Source organism: Mastomys coucha, unplaced genomic scaffold (genome assembly GCF_008632895.1).
Source record: "Mastomys coucha isolate ucsf_1 unplaced genomic scaffold, UCSF_Mcou_1 pScaffold21, whole genome shotgun sequence".
NCBI lineage: Eukaryota > Metazoa > Chordata > Mammalia > Rodentia > Muridae > Mastomys > Mastomys coucha.
In genome coordinates, this window is record NW_022196904.1 from 10,537,972 (window position 1) to 10,552,587 (window position 14,616).

General features: G+C 38.3%; 2 pseudogenes; one reads left to right on the forward strand and one right to left on the reverse strand.

The window, feature by feature from the left end:
- LOC116101665 overlaps positions 1-14,616 on the reverse strand; it is a 518,236-nt pseudogene that overhangs the window by 45,583 nt on the left and 458,037 nt on the right.
- LOC116104075 lies at positions 8,671-11,260 on the forward strand (annotated as a pseudogene).

Consider the following 14,616-nt stretch of genomic DNA (forward strand, 5'->3'; position numbering starts at 1 on the left):
AAAAAAAAAAAAAAAAAAAAGAAAATCACTTATTTTATGTTTGTGTTAATGATTATTTGTATATTTTTATCCTGAATATATAAATTCATACATATATGGTACACATATAGATATGTGTATATAATAACATACATGGGATATTGAATATATACAGATATGTAGCATATTCAATAATAAATTTTAAATATATGGAGAGCTAAATGTATAATTTATATACCAGGAAATAAAATTCAGGTCTTTTTTTTTATTAGATATTTTCTTTATTTACAATATCTCCTTTCCTAGGTTTCTCTCTAAAAGAAAAAAGAAAAAAGAAAATAATAAAATAAAATAAATTAAAATAAAAAAACCCAAAAACTAAAACAATCCCCTGTTCCCTCCCCCCTCTCACTACTCACCACCCCACCCTATTCCACTTCCTGTCCCTGGCATTTCCATACACTGGGGTATAGAACCTTCACAGGGCCAAGGTCCTCTCCTCCCATTGATAAACAACTTGGCCATCCTCTGCTATACATATGCTGCTGGAGCCATGAGTCCTCCCATGTGTATTCTTTGGTTAGAGTTTTAGTCCCTGGGGGCTCTGAGGGTACAAGTTACTTCATATTGTTGTTTGTGCTAAGGGGCTGCAAACCCCTTAGCAGTCTCTGGATTGTCCTTCCTTTAGTCTCTGCTCCATAGTTAGTCTCTACAACTCCTTCCATGGGTATTTTATTCCCCTTTTTAAGAAGGAATGAAGTATCCACATTTTGGTCTTTCTTCTTCTTGAGTTATTTATGGTTTGTGATTTGTACTTTGTGTATTCTGATTTTCTGGGCTAATATCTACTTATCAGTGAATGTATACCATGTGTGTTCTTTTGTGATTGGGTTACCTCACTCAGGATGATATTCTCCAGATCCATCCATTTTCCTAAGAATTTCATAAATTTATTGTTTTTAATAGTTGAGTAGTACTCCATTGTGTAGATGTACCACATTTTCTTTATCCATTCCTTTGTTGAGGGATATCTGGGTTCTTTCCACTTTCTAGCTATTATAAATAATGCTGCTATGAGCATAGTGGAGCGTGTGTCCTTATTGTATACTGGAGAATCTTCTGGGTATATCCCCAGGAGTTGTATAGCTGGATCCTCTGGTAGAACTATGTTCAATTTCCAGAAAAACCACTGAACTGATTTCCAGAGGGGTTGTACCAGCTTGCAATTTCACCAGCAATGAAGGAGTGTTCCTTTTTCTCCACAGCCTTGCCAGCATCTACTTTCACCTGAGTTTTTTATCCTAGCCATTTCTGATTGGTGTGAGGTGGAATCTCAGGGTTGTTTTGATTTGTATTTCCCTGATGACTAAGGATATTGAACATTTCTTTAGGTGCTTCTCAGCCATTCACTATTCATCAGTTGAGAATTCTTTGTTTAGCTCTGTACACTATTTTTTAATAGGGTTATTTGTTTCTCTGGAGTCTATCTTCTTGAGTTCTTTGTATATATTGGATATTAGCCTGTCCTTGATCCACTTGGACTTGAGCTTTGTACAAGGAGATAGGAATGGATAGATTTGCATTCTTCTATATGCTAACTGCCAGTTGATCCAGCAACATTTGTTGAAAATGTTGTCTTTTTTCCACTGGATAGTTTTAGCTCCTTTGTGAAAGATGAAATGGCCATAGGTTTGCGGGTTCATTTCTGGGTCTTCAATTCTATTCCATTGATTTACCTGCCTCTCACTGTACCAATACCATGCAGTTTTTATCACAATTGCTCTGTAGTACAGCTTAAGCTCTGGGATGGTGATTCCACTAGAGGTTCCTATATTGAGAATAGTTTTGGTTATCCTGTGTTTTTTGTTATTCCAGATGAATTTTTAAATTGCTTTTTCTATGTCTGTGAAGAATTGAGTTGGAATTTTGATTGGGTTTACATTGAATCTGTAGATTGCTTTTGGCAAGATGGCCATTTTTACTATATTAATCCTGTCAATCCACGAGTATGGGAGATCTTTCCATATTCTGAGATCTTCTTTTATTTTCTTCTTCAGAGACTTGAAGTTCTTGTTATACAGATCTTTTACATGGTTAGATAGAGTGACACCAAGATATTTTATATTATTTGTAATTATTGTGAAGGGCGTTGTTTCCCTAATTTCTTTCTCAGCCTGTTTATACTTTGTGTAGAGGAAGGCCACTGATTTGCTTAAGCTAATTTTATATCCAGCTACTTTGCTGAAGTTGTTTATCAGGTTTAGGAGCTCTCTGGTGGAATTTTTGGGGTCACTTAAGTATACTATTATATCATCAGCAAATAGTGATAATTTGACTTCTTCCATTCCGATTTGTATCCCTTTGATCACCTTTTGTTGTCTAATTGCTCTGTCTAGGACTTCAAGTACAATATTGAATAAGTAGGGGGAGAGTGGGCAGTCTTGTCTAATACCTGATTTTAGTGGGATTGCTTCAAGTTTCTCTCCATTTAGTTCGATGTTGGCTACTGGTTTTCTGTATATTGCTTTTACTATGTTTAAGTATGGGCCTTGAATCCCTGTTCTTTCCAAGACTTTTATCATGAAGGGATGTTGGATTTTTGTCAAATGCTTTCTCAGCATCTAATGTGATGATCGTATGTTTTTTTTTCACTTTGAGTTTGTTTATATATTGATTTACATTGATGGATTTCTGGATATTGAATCATCCGTGCTGAAGGAGTTTGCGGCCCCATAGGAGGAACAATAATATGAACTAATTAGTAACCCCAGAGCCTCCAGGGACTCAACCACCAACCAAAAGTATAATGGTTGGACTTATGGCTCCAGCTGCAGGTATAGCAGAGGATGGCCTAGTCAGTCATTGGTGGGAGGAGAGGTCCTTTGTCCTATGAAGACTCTTTGCTTCAGTATAGGGGAATGCCAGGGCCAGAAAGTGGGAAAGTGTTGGTTGTTGAGAGGTGAATTGGGGAAGGAATAGGTTTTTTTTTTTTTTGGAAGGGAAACCGGGAAAAGGGATAACATTTGAAATATAAATACAGAAAATATCTAGTAAAAAAAAAAAAAGAAGAAACAGCAACTAGAAAAATTGAAGGTGAACATTCATCATGTCTGAAACAAGGCCAGATATTGTGATTCAGTAAGAAGAGGTCATTGTTCTTCTACATATTAGAAAAGTACAAAGAAAATCACTTTTACTGCAGATTTCTAACTGTACTTTATTAACCAATTTTCAAGCATTTCAGTCATCCATGAAAACATGCTTGGTCTTCATTCCTCTAAGTCATTACTTAGTATTCAAATGGATAAAGAATGTGAGATCTGAGGATCTGCCTTGTCTACCATGGGACACTGAGTCACAAACACCCTGTAATTATGATATAGCCATGTTTTCTGAGTTGTTGATGGTTATATTTTCCATTAAGAATTCTGTTCTGAGCACTCAAAACACTGATTTCAGTTGGCATCTTTTTCCCTGGAGATTATATCTCTTAGGTACTTATTTTAAAATCAACTAGAGTAATTTCAAAAATCTTGATGAAGTCAGTGATTGAATCTAGATACCACAGTTCACTTTTCCTGTTAGATTTTTTTTATATAACAGGAAAGGATGTGCTTTCTTTTCACTTAAAACAAAACCAATCATACAACCAAAAATCCCCAATGGAGTATAGTGGGAAGTTTGCTTGTGATATTGCACTAAAAGTGCTTTTTCATCATGTTACTCATGATCCACAGCCAAGTTCAGCATGTATAAGAATTAAATAACTCAGCAAACAAATAAACAACAAGAAAAAGAAGTCATAGTTTGTTAATGAAACCTTCATTGCTAGTTTTGGGAAACTTCCCTAATAGTTGTTGGCTGGAAAATGCTTGAGGATCCAAATAATACAGGTAGTGGTCACTGTTGTCAGTTGCCTACAAAAAGTAGTTGGTAAACCCTATTGTTACAGGCATCCTTATATGCTTGTCATGGGATGTAAAGAAAGCAAGCTGGTAGTGGCCTTGACTATGCCTTCCTACTGAATAGTCCCCACGGTGTTAGTCAGGCTGTTATTAGGAGATTGTCATCAAATCTTACTCAACTGTGGATTTATACTTCACCCAGCCTTACAAGACATGCTCACTGGTCAATAATGGCTATTGTGTCATTTGGTAAATAGCCTTTTTAAAAAAAATTGTATTGAGATGAGTTCATATATTGTCTAGTCAACATGGCTAAATGCCCATGTTGTGGAGGGAATAGATCCTAGTGTTTAAGCTGTCATTGATATTCTGCTAAATAGGCATGATGTGAACATCAAATTGTCTTCCAAATAGCCATACTTTTTTTTGCTTTATATATCTTTACTGTCATCTCAATCAAAAGATGTGCCTTGTAATAGGCAGTGGTAATTTAAGAGACTCAAAACTAGCCAAAGTGCTGAGAATAAGAGCCATTTCAGTGCTCAACGATAAATGAGACATCTATACCTGCAGTATAGATTTAGGAAACATCAAGGAAGAATGTATGAGAATGATGTAAGAGCCTAAAGATAGGAAAAAATGATGTGGAATATTGTCTTCTACATATGACACAACAGCCACAGCACTTTGCAACTTTGATGACTGCTTAAGACCTTCAAAAATCTCAACCCTTTAAACTTCTATCAAGGAAAGATAAGGTCCTCCCAAGTCCTTACTGCTTTTTTGAGGATTTATAAGCAGTTAGCAGTCAGTAAGGGCAGGGCACATGAGCCCACCTTCCTTCCAACAGCTATAGGATGTTAGTGATTGCTGGTAGAAGGAGATTTTTTTTAGTAGAGTAGCTGCTGGTAAGGTACCCATGTTCCAGCAAATCACTCCTTTCTTTTGCTCCAATAAGCAACCCTAATGGAACTCGGTGTGTTAAAACACACACACAAAGAAAAGGAATATGGAAATAGAAAGGACAGCTATTTGGGAAAAGAACAGGATCAGCAAGAATGGGAAAAAGACAAGAAAGATATGTGGGCTATTATTATTATTAAAGTACCTGTACACATGTATGAAAATATCAATAATAAAACACTTTATTAGATATAATCAGTATATTTCATTAAGTGTTTGAATAAAAGCAAAGTGTAAAGGATTCTCTCACCTACCTCTGAAAATATTTTTGAGACAAATGAGAGATTAGGATTTACAATATTTAGAAAGATGCATTTGAATAAAATTGTGGATAGTCAGGCTAATGTATAAGATGTATAAGAAGACATTACAAAAAGACTAAGAAAATCCACAAAGAAGAAGCACAGTAGGAAGAAAACAGCATTTGTTATTTTTCTGTTGCTGTGATGAAATACCATGAAGAAAAGAAACTTAAGGAAGAGAGAGCTTGTTCGAGGCAGGCAAGGCTATAAGAACAGGAAGTTGGGATTTCATTTCCTCAACTAGAAGCAGGAAGCAGAGGGAGTACACTGGAAGTGGCTTAAGGGTTTAACCTTTCAAAGTGCATCTTGAATGGAATACTTCCTCCAACCAGGCTGTGTCTTATATACATTCTAAAAAAGTGCCACCAATCAAGTATTCAAATGTGGGAGCCTATGTGGGCCATTTCTTATTCAAATAATGACTGATATTAGTATCAACATTAGGTGTGGAAAGACTAGATACTCCAAATGGTGCTAAAATGGTATGTCACGCAGCAAGCAGTGGCTGTGCCCTGTTCTGTGGTGATGTCTGAGAATAGAAAGTCTTCACAACCAGGTTTGAAATGGTGATGAGCTTTAGGCCCACAGACTGCTTGAATGTGGAGAGAGAAAATGGATCCTACAGAAGAAACTAAATGGCTAGAGTTGTAGGCAAGTTAGGTAACACACATGAAATTGTGGGTTTGAGCCCCAGCACCAAATAAAGTGTAGAGTAGGTGCTTTTAGTCCCAGAACTCAAGAGGTAGCAGAAAACGAATCAATGCTTCAACATCATCCCTGGCTCTATAGACAGTTCAAGGCCAACATAAACTGAATCTCACTTTGTCTTTTTTTTTAAAAACAACCCATCCATAAAACCTTTGGCCCCAAATGTCTCCTGCCTACAAGATGTGCAGGGACAAAGATGGAGCAGAGATGGAGAGAACGGACAATCAATGACTGGTCAAAATTGAGACACACACTATGTACAAGAAACAATCCATGACACTGTTACTGACACTCTGATATGCTTGCAGACAAGAGCCTAGAATAACTGTACTCTGAGTGGCTCCACCTAGCAGTTAAATAAAATAGATGTAAAAATCAACAAATTGACAAACAAGCATTAGATAGAGCTCTGGGAGTCTTATGGAAGAGTTGGAAAAAGGATCAAGGGCCCAAAGAAGATAAGAACTCCAGAGAAGGACCAACAGGGTCAACTAACCTAGACCTTTGTGCACTCTCAGAGACTGAACCACCAACCAAAAAGCTATCATGAGCTATACGTATGGACATATGTAGCAAATGTGCCATTTGTCTTCACCAAGTTCCCCCAACAATTGGAACTGGGGCTCTCCCTGAATCTGTTTCTTGTCTGTAGATCCCATTACCCTATCTGGACTGCCTTGTCTGGCCTCAGTGGAAGAGGATGTACATATTTCTGCAGAGAATTGATGTGTCATGGTGGGGAGATAACTCTGGGGCACCTACCCCTATTCAGAGATGAGAGAGTTGGGGAAAAGAGCTGTGGGAGGGAGACATTGAGCAGAGAGGGATGTTGAATATTGAAATATAACATGAATGAATGAATGAATGAATGAATAAATAAATAAATAAATAAATAAATAAATAAATAAAATGTCTCTGAGTTTCCCCCATGTCCTATATTTCACAGAGTACTCACCATTTCCTTTAAGGAACCTTTCAAAATAAGTTCCAAGTGACTCTGGATTCTTCATAAGGTTTATCTTACCCCAGAAAAAATAACCAGACACAAGAACGTCTCTGGGATTTCTGATGATATAGATTGCCTTATAAGGAAAAAAATGTAAATGAAAGGCAATAGTTATTTCTCACCTTTTAATTGGCATAATTTACATGTAATATTCAAATATCCAATGGTTTATAAAAACTATTATTTTTATTTGGGCAAAAGATATACACAAGTATAAAAAAGTCTATAGTGATAATTCCCTTTTTCTTATTTCATTCGATTTGTATAAATGGAACAGGAAAATGGCTAGTTTATTAATAGTGTTAAAGAGCAAAAAGCCAAACCAGACTGATTCGAAATTTGTGAAGATCAAATAATAATCGGTTATCCAAAATCAAGTGGCCAGCCCTTAAAATATACGTACAAATAACATTGTCCTGACTGAGAAGGTTGTACTGAAGCATTTAGGTAAATATAGATTTATTTAGGAATATATTAATTATTTATGTATTTAGTAATATATTACATATTTTAGAAGCAATTTTATATATATGTATGTATATGAATATATAAATATAGGAATATATTTAGGAAAATATACACATATATATACACACACATATACCCATATTCATATACATATATGTATATATGTATATATATATATATATATATACACACACACACATATATATGTATATATATGCAACATGATTTAATGAAAACAGAAACCATACATTTAAAAAAGAGCAATGAGTGATATAGCAATGAGTTTGGAGGGTGACAGAGGAAGGAAGAAATCACATATGTAATTATATTTTATCATTATAATTTCAAACATAAGGGAAATAAGTCAAAAATAATCATTTCTGTCTTGAATATGTTCTTTATTTACATTCAAAATGTTTTTCACTTTCCAGGTCTCCGTTCAGAAACCCCCTATCCCATCCTCCCTCCCCCTGACTCTATGAGGGTGCTCCACCACCCATACATACACTCCCATTTTCCTACGGTGGCTTCCCCTACACTGGGACATTGAACACCTTCAGGCACAAGGGCCTCTCTTCCCACTGATGTCCAAAAAGGCCATCTTCTACCACATAGGTGGCCAACAACATGGGTTGCTCCATGTGTATTCTTTGGTTGTTTGTCCAGTCCCTGGGTGCTCCAGGAGGTCTGGCCTGTTGACTCTGTTGCTCCCTCCATGGGGCTGCAAACCCCCTCAGCTCCTTCAGTCCTTTCTCCATCCCTTCCAATTGGGACCACCAAATGAGCTCACCTCTAAAGAGCACTGAAGCATCCACATTTTGGTCTTTCTTCTTCTTAGGTTTCATATGGTTTGGGAATAGAATTTTGGGTATTCTGAACTTTTGGGCTAATACCCATTTATCAGTGAGTACATACCGTGTTTGTTCCTTTGTGACTGAGTCACCTCACTCAGGATGATATTCTCAAGTTCCATCCATTTGCTTGCAAATTTCGTGAAGTCAATATTTTTTTTATTTCTTTTAACTTTTATTGCATTATGATGAGAAAAAGTCAATATTTTTTAGATGTTTTCTTATTTACAATATCTCCTTTCCCATGTTCCCCTCCAAAAAATAAAATAAAATAAGAAAAATCAAAAACAAAAAAGGCTGGGAGGCCTGCAGGCAGCCGGTGGACCGGCGGAGGTGGCGGGTGGACGGGCGGCGGCAGCGGGCTGGAGCCTTCCCCGAACCGCGCTGCGCTCCGTGTTCCGAGCTGTGCGCTCCGTTGCTCGGTGGTCCCGCCAGGGGCCGGCGGCGGCCACGGTGGTGGGGGAGGCGGCTGGGAAGCGTGGCTCGCCGCCATGGACGACAAGGCGTTCACCAAGGAGCTGGACCAGTGGGTGGAGCAGCTAAATGAGTGTACAGCTCAAGGAGAACCAAGTGCGGACGCTGTGAGAGAAGGCTAAGGAAATTTTAACAAAAGAATCAAATGTACAGGAGGTTTGCTGTCCTGTTATTGTCTGTGGAGATGTGCATGGCCAATTCCATGACCCTATGGAACTCTTCAGAATTGGTGGGAAATCACCAGACACAAAATATCTATTCATGGGGGACTTCGTAGACAGAAGATATTCTGTGGAGACTGTGGCTCTTCTTGTAGCATTAAAGGTGCGCTATCCAGAGCGCATCACAATATTTCGAGAAAATCATGAAAGCCGGCAGATCACACAAATATATGGCTTTTAAGATGAGTGCCTACAGAAGTATGGAAATGCCAACGTGTGGAAGTACTTTACAGATCTCTTTGATTATCTTCCACTTACAGCTTTAGTAGATGGACAGATATTCTGCCTCCACGGTGGCCTCTCTCCATCCATAGATACACTGGATCACATAAGAGCCCTGGATCGCATTCCACATGAGGGCCCAATGTGTGATCTCTTATGGTCAGATCCAGATGACCGTGGTGGCTGGGACATTTCTCCACGCGGTGCTGGTTACACATTTGGACAAGACATTTCTGAAACATTTAATCATGCCAATGCTCTCACACTGGTGTCTCGTGCTCACCAGCTTGTAACGGAAGTATGTATTTTCCCTGCAGAATTCCCTGATCTTGTGGTGTCTGCATCTATAGTAAGGCTTTTCATGGCTTAGTGTAGGAACCACATCCTGATCTCCATGTATATTCTGTCAAAGCCACTGTGTGTTGTAATCTGTGTTTCAGTCTTTCTTTTCCATTGGTGTACTCCTACCCTCTCAAACCCTTGGCTCAGATGATTGTAACGATGTTTTAAGTTTTATAGCATGTATAGTTTAATCCAAGTTACCCGTGGAAGTAATTTGTTAGATTTTATATGATCTTGACATTTTGAAATATAAGATATATCTTTTATATCGTTTTATAAAGAAATATCTTTCTAAATCTGGGCATGGTGGATGCTTGTAATCCCAGTATCTGGGAGACCAAGAGGTCATGAGTTTCATGCTGTCTAGACTATAAGGAAATACTCTTAAATAAAATACCTCCAGCAGTGGCTAGAGAGATGGTCCGCAGTTAAGAGCACATTACTGTTTCGGAAAGTGCTCTGTAGAGACGATTATCACATGCTGCTTCTGAGGTGACGCTAAGGGCTGTGCTTGCTGTGTCCTTCCACTTTACCAAGGAGCTTTGTTGGTTATATTCAGCCACCCAGTTGAGGTGGCAATTGCTGGATTTCTCCTCTTTTGTTAGTGTTGTCCCTACTAAAGGAATAAGTGAGAACAGAGTCCCTCTAAACAGCAAGTAGTGGCTTTAAGAAGGTGTAACAGGCCGGGTGGTGGTGGCACATGCCTTTAATCCCAGCACTTGGAAGGCAGAGACAGGCGGATTTCTGAGTTTGAGGCCAGCCTGCTCTACAGAGTGAGTTCCAGGACAGCCAGGGTTACACAGAGAAACCTTGTCTCTAAAAACAAAACAAAAACAAAAAACAAAACAAAACAAAACAAAAAGGTGGAACAAACTTCACCAGCCTAGAACAGGCAAAGAGTGGGAGTGGGGTAGGAGCATGATAAAAAACACATACATGTAGTGACATTAAACTTCATTATACTGACAAGCACAAATGTCAGTGATGACTGAATATTTCTGGAGAAAAAAAAAAGGAATGACTAAGCTTTAACATTTCTAAAAGCCTGGAGACTCCAAAATTGGAACATAATCAAATTTCATCTGTTCGAGACAAAACTGAAATATTTAACATAACCAATTAAAGGATGGGAATGGTGTGTTATGTATCAAGTAAATACTACCTAACATCGCAGGTGATGTGAGTCAGAGGCTCGGACACAGGTGACCATTGGCTCAGCTCTCTGGGAGAGCATAGTCTAAGTTGGTTTTTGCCTAATAGCTTTTAAGATTATGTAGCAAACTTTAGAAGCCAGGCTTGTTTCTATCATGTCTCAGCACTTGGGAGGCTGGGCAATTGCAAGTTTGAGAACAGGGTACCCTAATTAGCAAAATTCTTTATCAAAAAAGCAAAATCAATTACTTTTTTAATGAAGGAAAATAGGGAAGTTACTATGTTTTTATGAGGAATTCGGTGTATGCCCTAAGTTAAGACCCTAAGTGTAGGTTAAGAAAAGCTGTATGCTTAGAGTTATACAATAGAAAAGCTATATGGTTAGAGGTATACAATAGAGTCTTGCACCTAATATTGTTTAATATTCTGAGAAGTTGTATAAACTGTTGAAGCTGTAGGAGGTAACAGAATCACTGAAGTATTTGTGAGATCTGTGTCAAGACTGGATTTTATAATGAAACAATGACCTTTTTTAACATTGCAGGGATATAAGTGGTGCCATGATCGGAACGTGGTTACCATTTTTAGTGCACCCAATTACTGCTACCATTGTGGGAACCAGGCTGGTATCATGGAATTAGATGACACTTTAAAATATTCTTTGTAAGTAACTTTACATTTTAATTGTATGTAATGACTTTTAGAGGAAAAAATAAGTACTGAAAATAGACTTGGGGGTTGGAGAGGTGGCTCGACAGCTCAGAGCACTTGTTAACAGTCTCATATGACTTCCATACAAACATGCACACATGTGTATGTACACTCAGACCCACACACACATTCATTCATGAATAAAAATAATATTTCTAAAAAGAAAAAAATAACTAAAACTAAACCAATCCCATGTTCCCTCCCCCAACTGCCTATCCCCCCTCCTGCTTACTGGCCCTGGCATTCCCATATACTGGGGCATAGAACCTTCATGGGGCTGATGGCCAAGGCAGTCATCAATGGGAAGAGAGGACCTTGGCCCTGTGAAGTCAATATTTTTAATTGACAAGTAGTACTCTATTGTGTAGATGTACCACCTTTTCTGTATCTACTCCTCTGTTGAGGGACATCTGGGTTTCTTCCAGCTTCTGGCTATTATAAGTATGGGTGCTATGAACATAGTAGAGTATATGATCTGATTACATGTTGGAGCAACTTCTGGGTATATGCCCAGGACTGGTATTGCTGGTCTCTCAGGTAGTACTATGCTCAATTTTCTGAGGAACCACCAGACAAATTTCCAGAGTGGTTGTACCAACTTGGTTGTGGAAAAACACTCTTTTTCCACATTCTTGCCAGCACCTGCTGTTTTCTGAGTTTTTCTTTTTTATTAGATATTTTCTTTATTTATATTTCAAATGTTTTCCCCTTTCCTGTTCTCCTCTCCGAAATACCCCCTATTCCCTATTCAGTATTACTCTGTAGTACTGCTTGAGGTCTGGGATGCTGGTTCCCCTAGAAGTTCTTTTATTTTTGAGAGTAGTTTTCCTATCCTGGGTTTTTTGTTATTCCAGATGAATTTGAGAATTGCTCTTTCCAATGCTATGAAGAATTGATTTGGAATTTCGATGGGGATTGCATTGACTATGTAGATTGCTTTTGGCAAGATGGCCATTTTTACTATATTAATCCTGCCAATCCATGAGTCTGGGAGATTTTTCATCTTCCAAAGTCTTCTTTGATTTCTTTCTTCATAGACTTGAAGTTCTTGTCATACAGATCTTTCACTAGTTTGGTTAGAGTCACAAGATATTTTATATTGTTTGTGACTATTGTGAAGTGTGTCATTCCCCTAATTTGTTTTTCAGCCTGTTTATCCTTTGAGTGTAGGAAGGCTGCCAACTTGTTTGAGTTAATTTTTTATCTGACCACATTGTTGAAGTTTTTATCAGCTGTAGGATTTCTCTCGTGGATTGTTTGGGGTTACTTAAGTATGCTACCACATTATCTTCAAATAGTGGTATTTTTACTTCTTCCATTGCATTTAGTATACCTTTGAACTCCTTTTGTTGTCTAGTTGCTCTATCTAGAACTTCAAGTACTATATTGAATAGTTAGAGAGAAAGAGGGCAGTCTTGTCGAGTGCCTGATTTTACTGGGATTGCTTTAAGTTTCTCTCCATTTAATTTGATGTTGGCTACTGGTTTGCTGTATATTCTACTATGTTTATGTATGGGCCTTGAATTCCTGATCTTTCCAAGACTTTTAAAATGAAGGGATGCTGACTTTCATCAAATGTTTTTCCAGCATCTAATGAAATGTTATCATTCTTTTTTTTTTTTAAGGATTTATTTTATGGGGCTGGCGAGATGGCTCAGTGGGTAAGAGCACTGACTGCTCTTCCGAAGGTCCTCAGTTCGGATCCTAGCAATCACATGGTGGCTCACAACCATCCATAATGAGATCTGATGCCCTCTTCTGGTGCGTCTGAAGACAGCTACAGTGAATTACACCGGAGCGAGCAGGGCCGGCAGAGGTCCTGAGTTCAATTCCCAGCAGCCACACACATGATGGCTCACGGCCATCAGTACAGTGTACTCATACTCATCTCTTTAGAAAAAAGATTTATTTTATTTATTTTATGTGTATGAGTACACTGTAGCTGTACAGATGGCCATGAGCCATCATGTGTGTGGCTGCTGGGAATTGAACTCAGGACCTCTGCCGGCCCCACTTGCTTCGGCCCTGCTCACTCTGGCATAATTCACTGTAGCTGTCTTCAGATGCACCAGAAGATGGCATCAGATCTCATTACGGGTGGTTGTGAGCCACCATGTGGTTGCTGGGTTCCGAACTCAGGACCTTCAGAAGAGCAGTCAGTGCTCTTACCTGCTGAGCCATCTTGCCAGCCCAATGTTATCGTTCTTAATAAAAGAAAATTTATATTTTTGTACCAATTGTTCTAGAATTCATCTCGTTAGACTTCAGTTTCCCTAGCAAAATATTTACCAAATCCAGATAGGAGATGGGCATATACCAAGGGGGTCACAAATTCATTGTGACATTTCACAGAGTGATTATTCTAAGTTCATCTTTGTCATTTGGGCATTTATAGATTCTATGGTGGAGAGACTTACAAAATCCTTTCTTACTAACTAGGAGCTATGATAGATCAGAATCTTGGTATCTCTGATTCCTTCTAGTGATTCCCTTTCAGTTTCATGGGAGATTCCTGTGACCACTAATCACAATAGACAGCTAGACACAGCATGACACTGTGTTAACAACTGACCTTTGAACATTGATGTCTGATCAAGTTGCTTTCCCTATGGGCAATTGTGTCTTAGGTGGTTCAGCCACAGAACTTGGGGTATGAGTTATAATTATACCTCATATACCTTATATAATTATAGCTCATTGACTTTGATAACTATAATATAGTAACATACGCTTTACACGAGTTTGAATTCTGCTTGGCCTATGTATGAAGTTCCTGAAAGTTCAAGTGTGATATTTCACTTTATTTCTTAAAGCTGCCCGGAATCACCTTGTGATGGTTCACATCCTAGTACTCTAATGTAGTCTGAGGTGGGGATTTATGGTTAACATGTAAGATTCCTTTCCCACAGTTGGACAGCCTTGTCTGGCCTCAGTGGGAGAGGATATACTTAGTCCTGATGTGATTTGATGTCCCTGAGTGGGCTTGTCCCTAGGTGGGTGAATGGAAGGGAACCCCCTACCTTGCGGAGAAGAGGACAGGGAATGGAGGGAGGAAGTTGTGAGTGTGGGATTGAGAGGAGAGGAAGTAGGTGGCTGCAAGCAGAATGAAATGGAATAAATAAATAAATGAAAAAAAGAAAAAATAAGGATATACATACATGTTTGTCCAACAAATAATTTAGCTAGTATTCATGCAAAGTATGATAAATACATAAAGACTGAGTAATACTTATTTAATTTCCATAGCATCACACTTAGAAACTTTTGTCATGTCCAATCTCAGTAAGTAAAATCCCCAAATAAATGACTTAT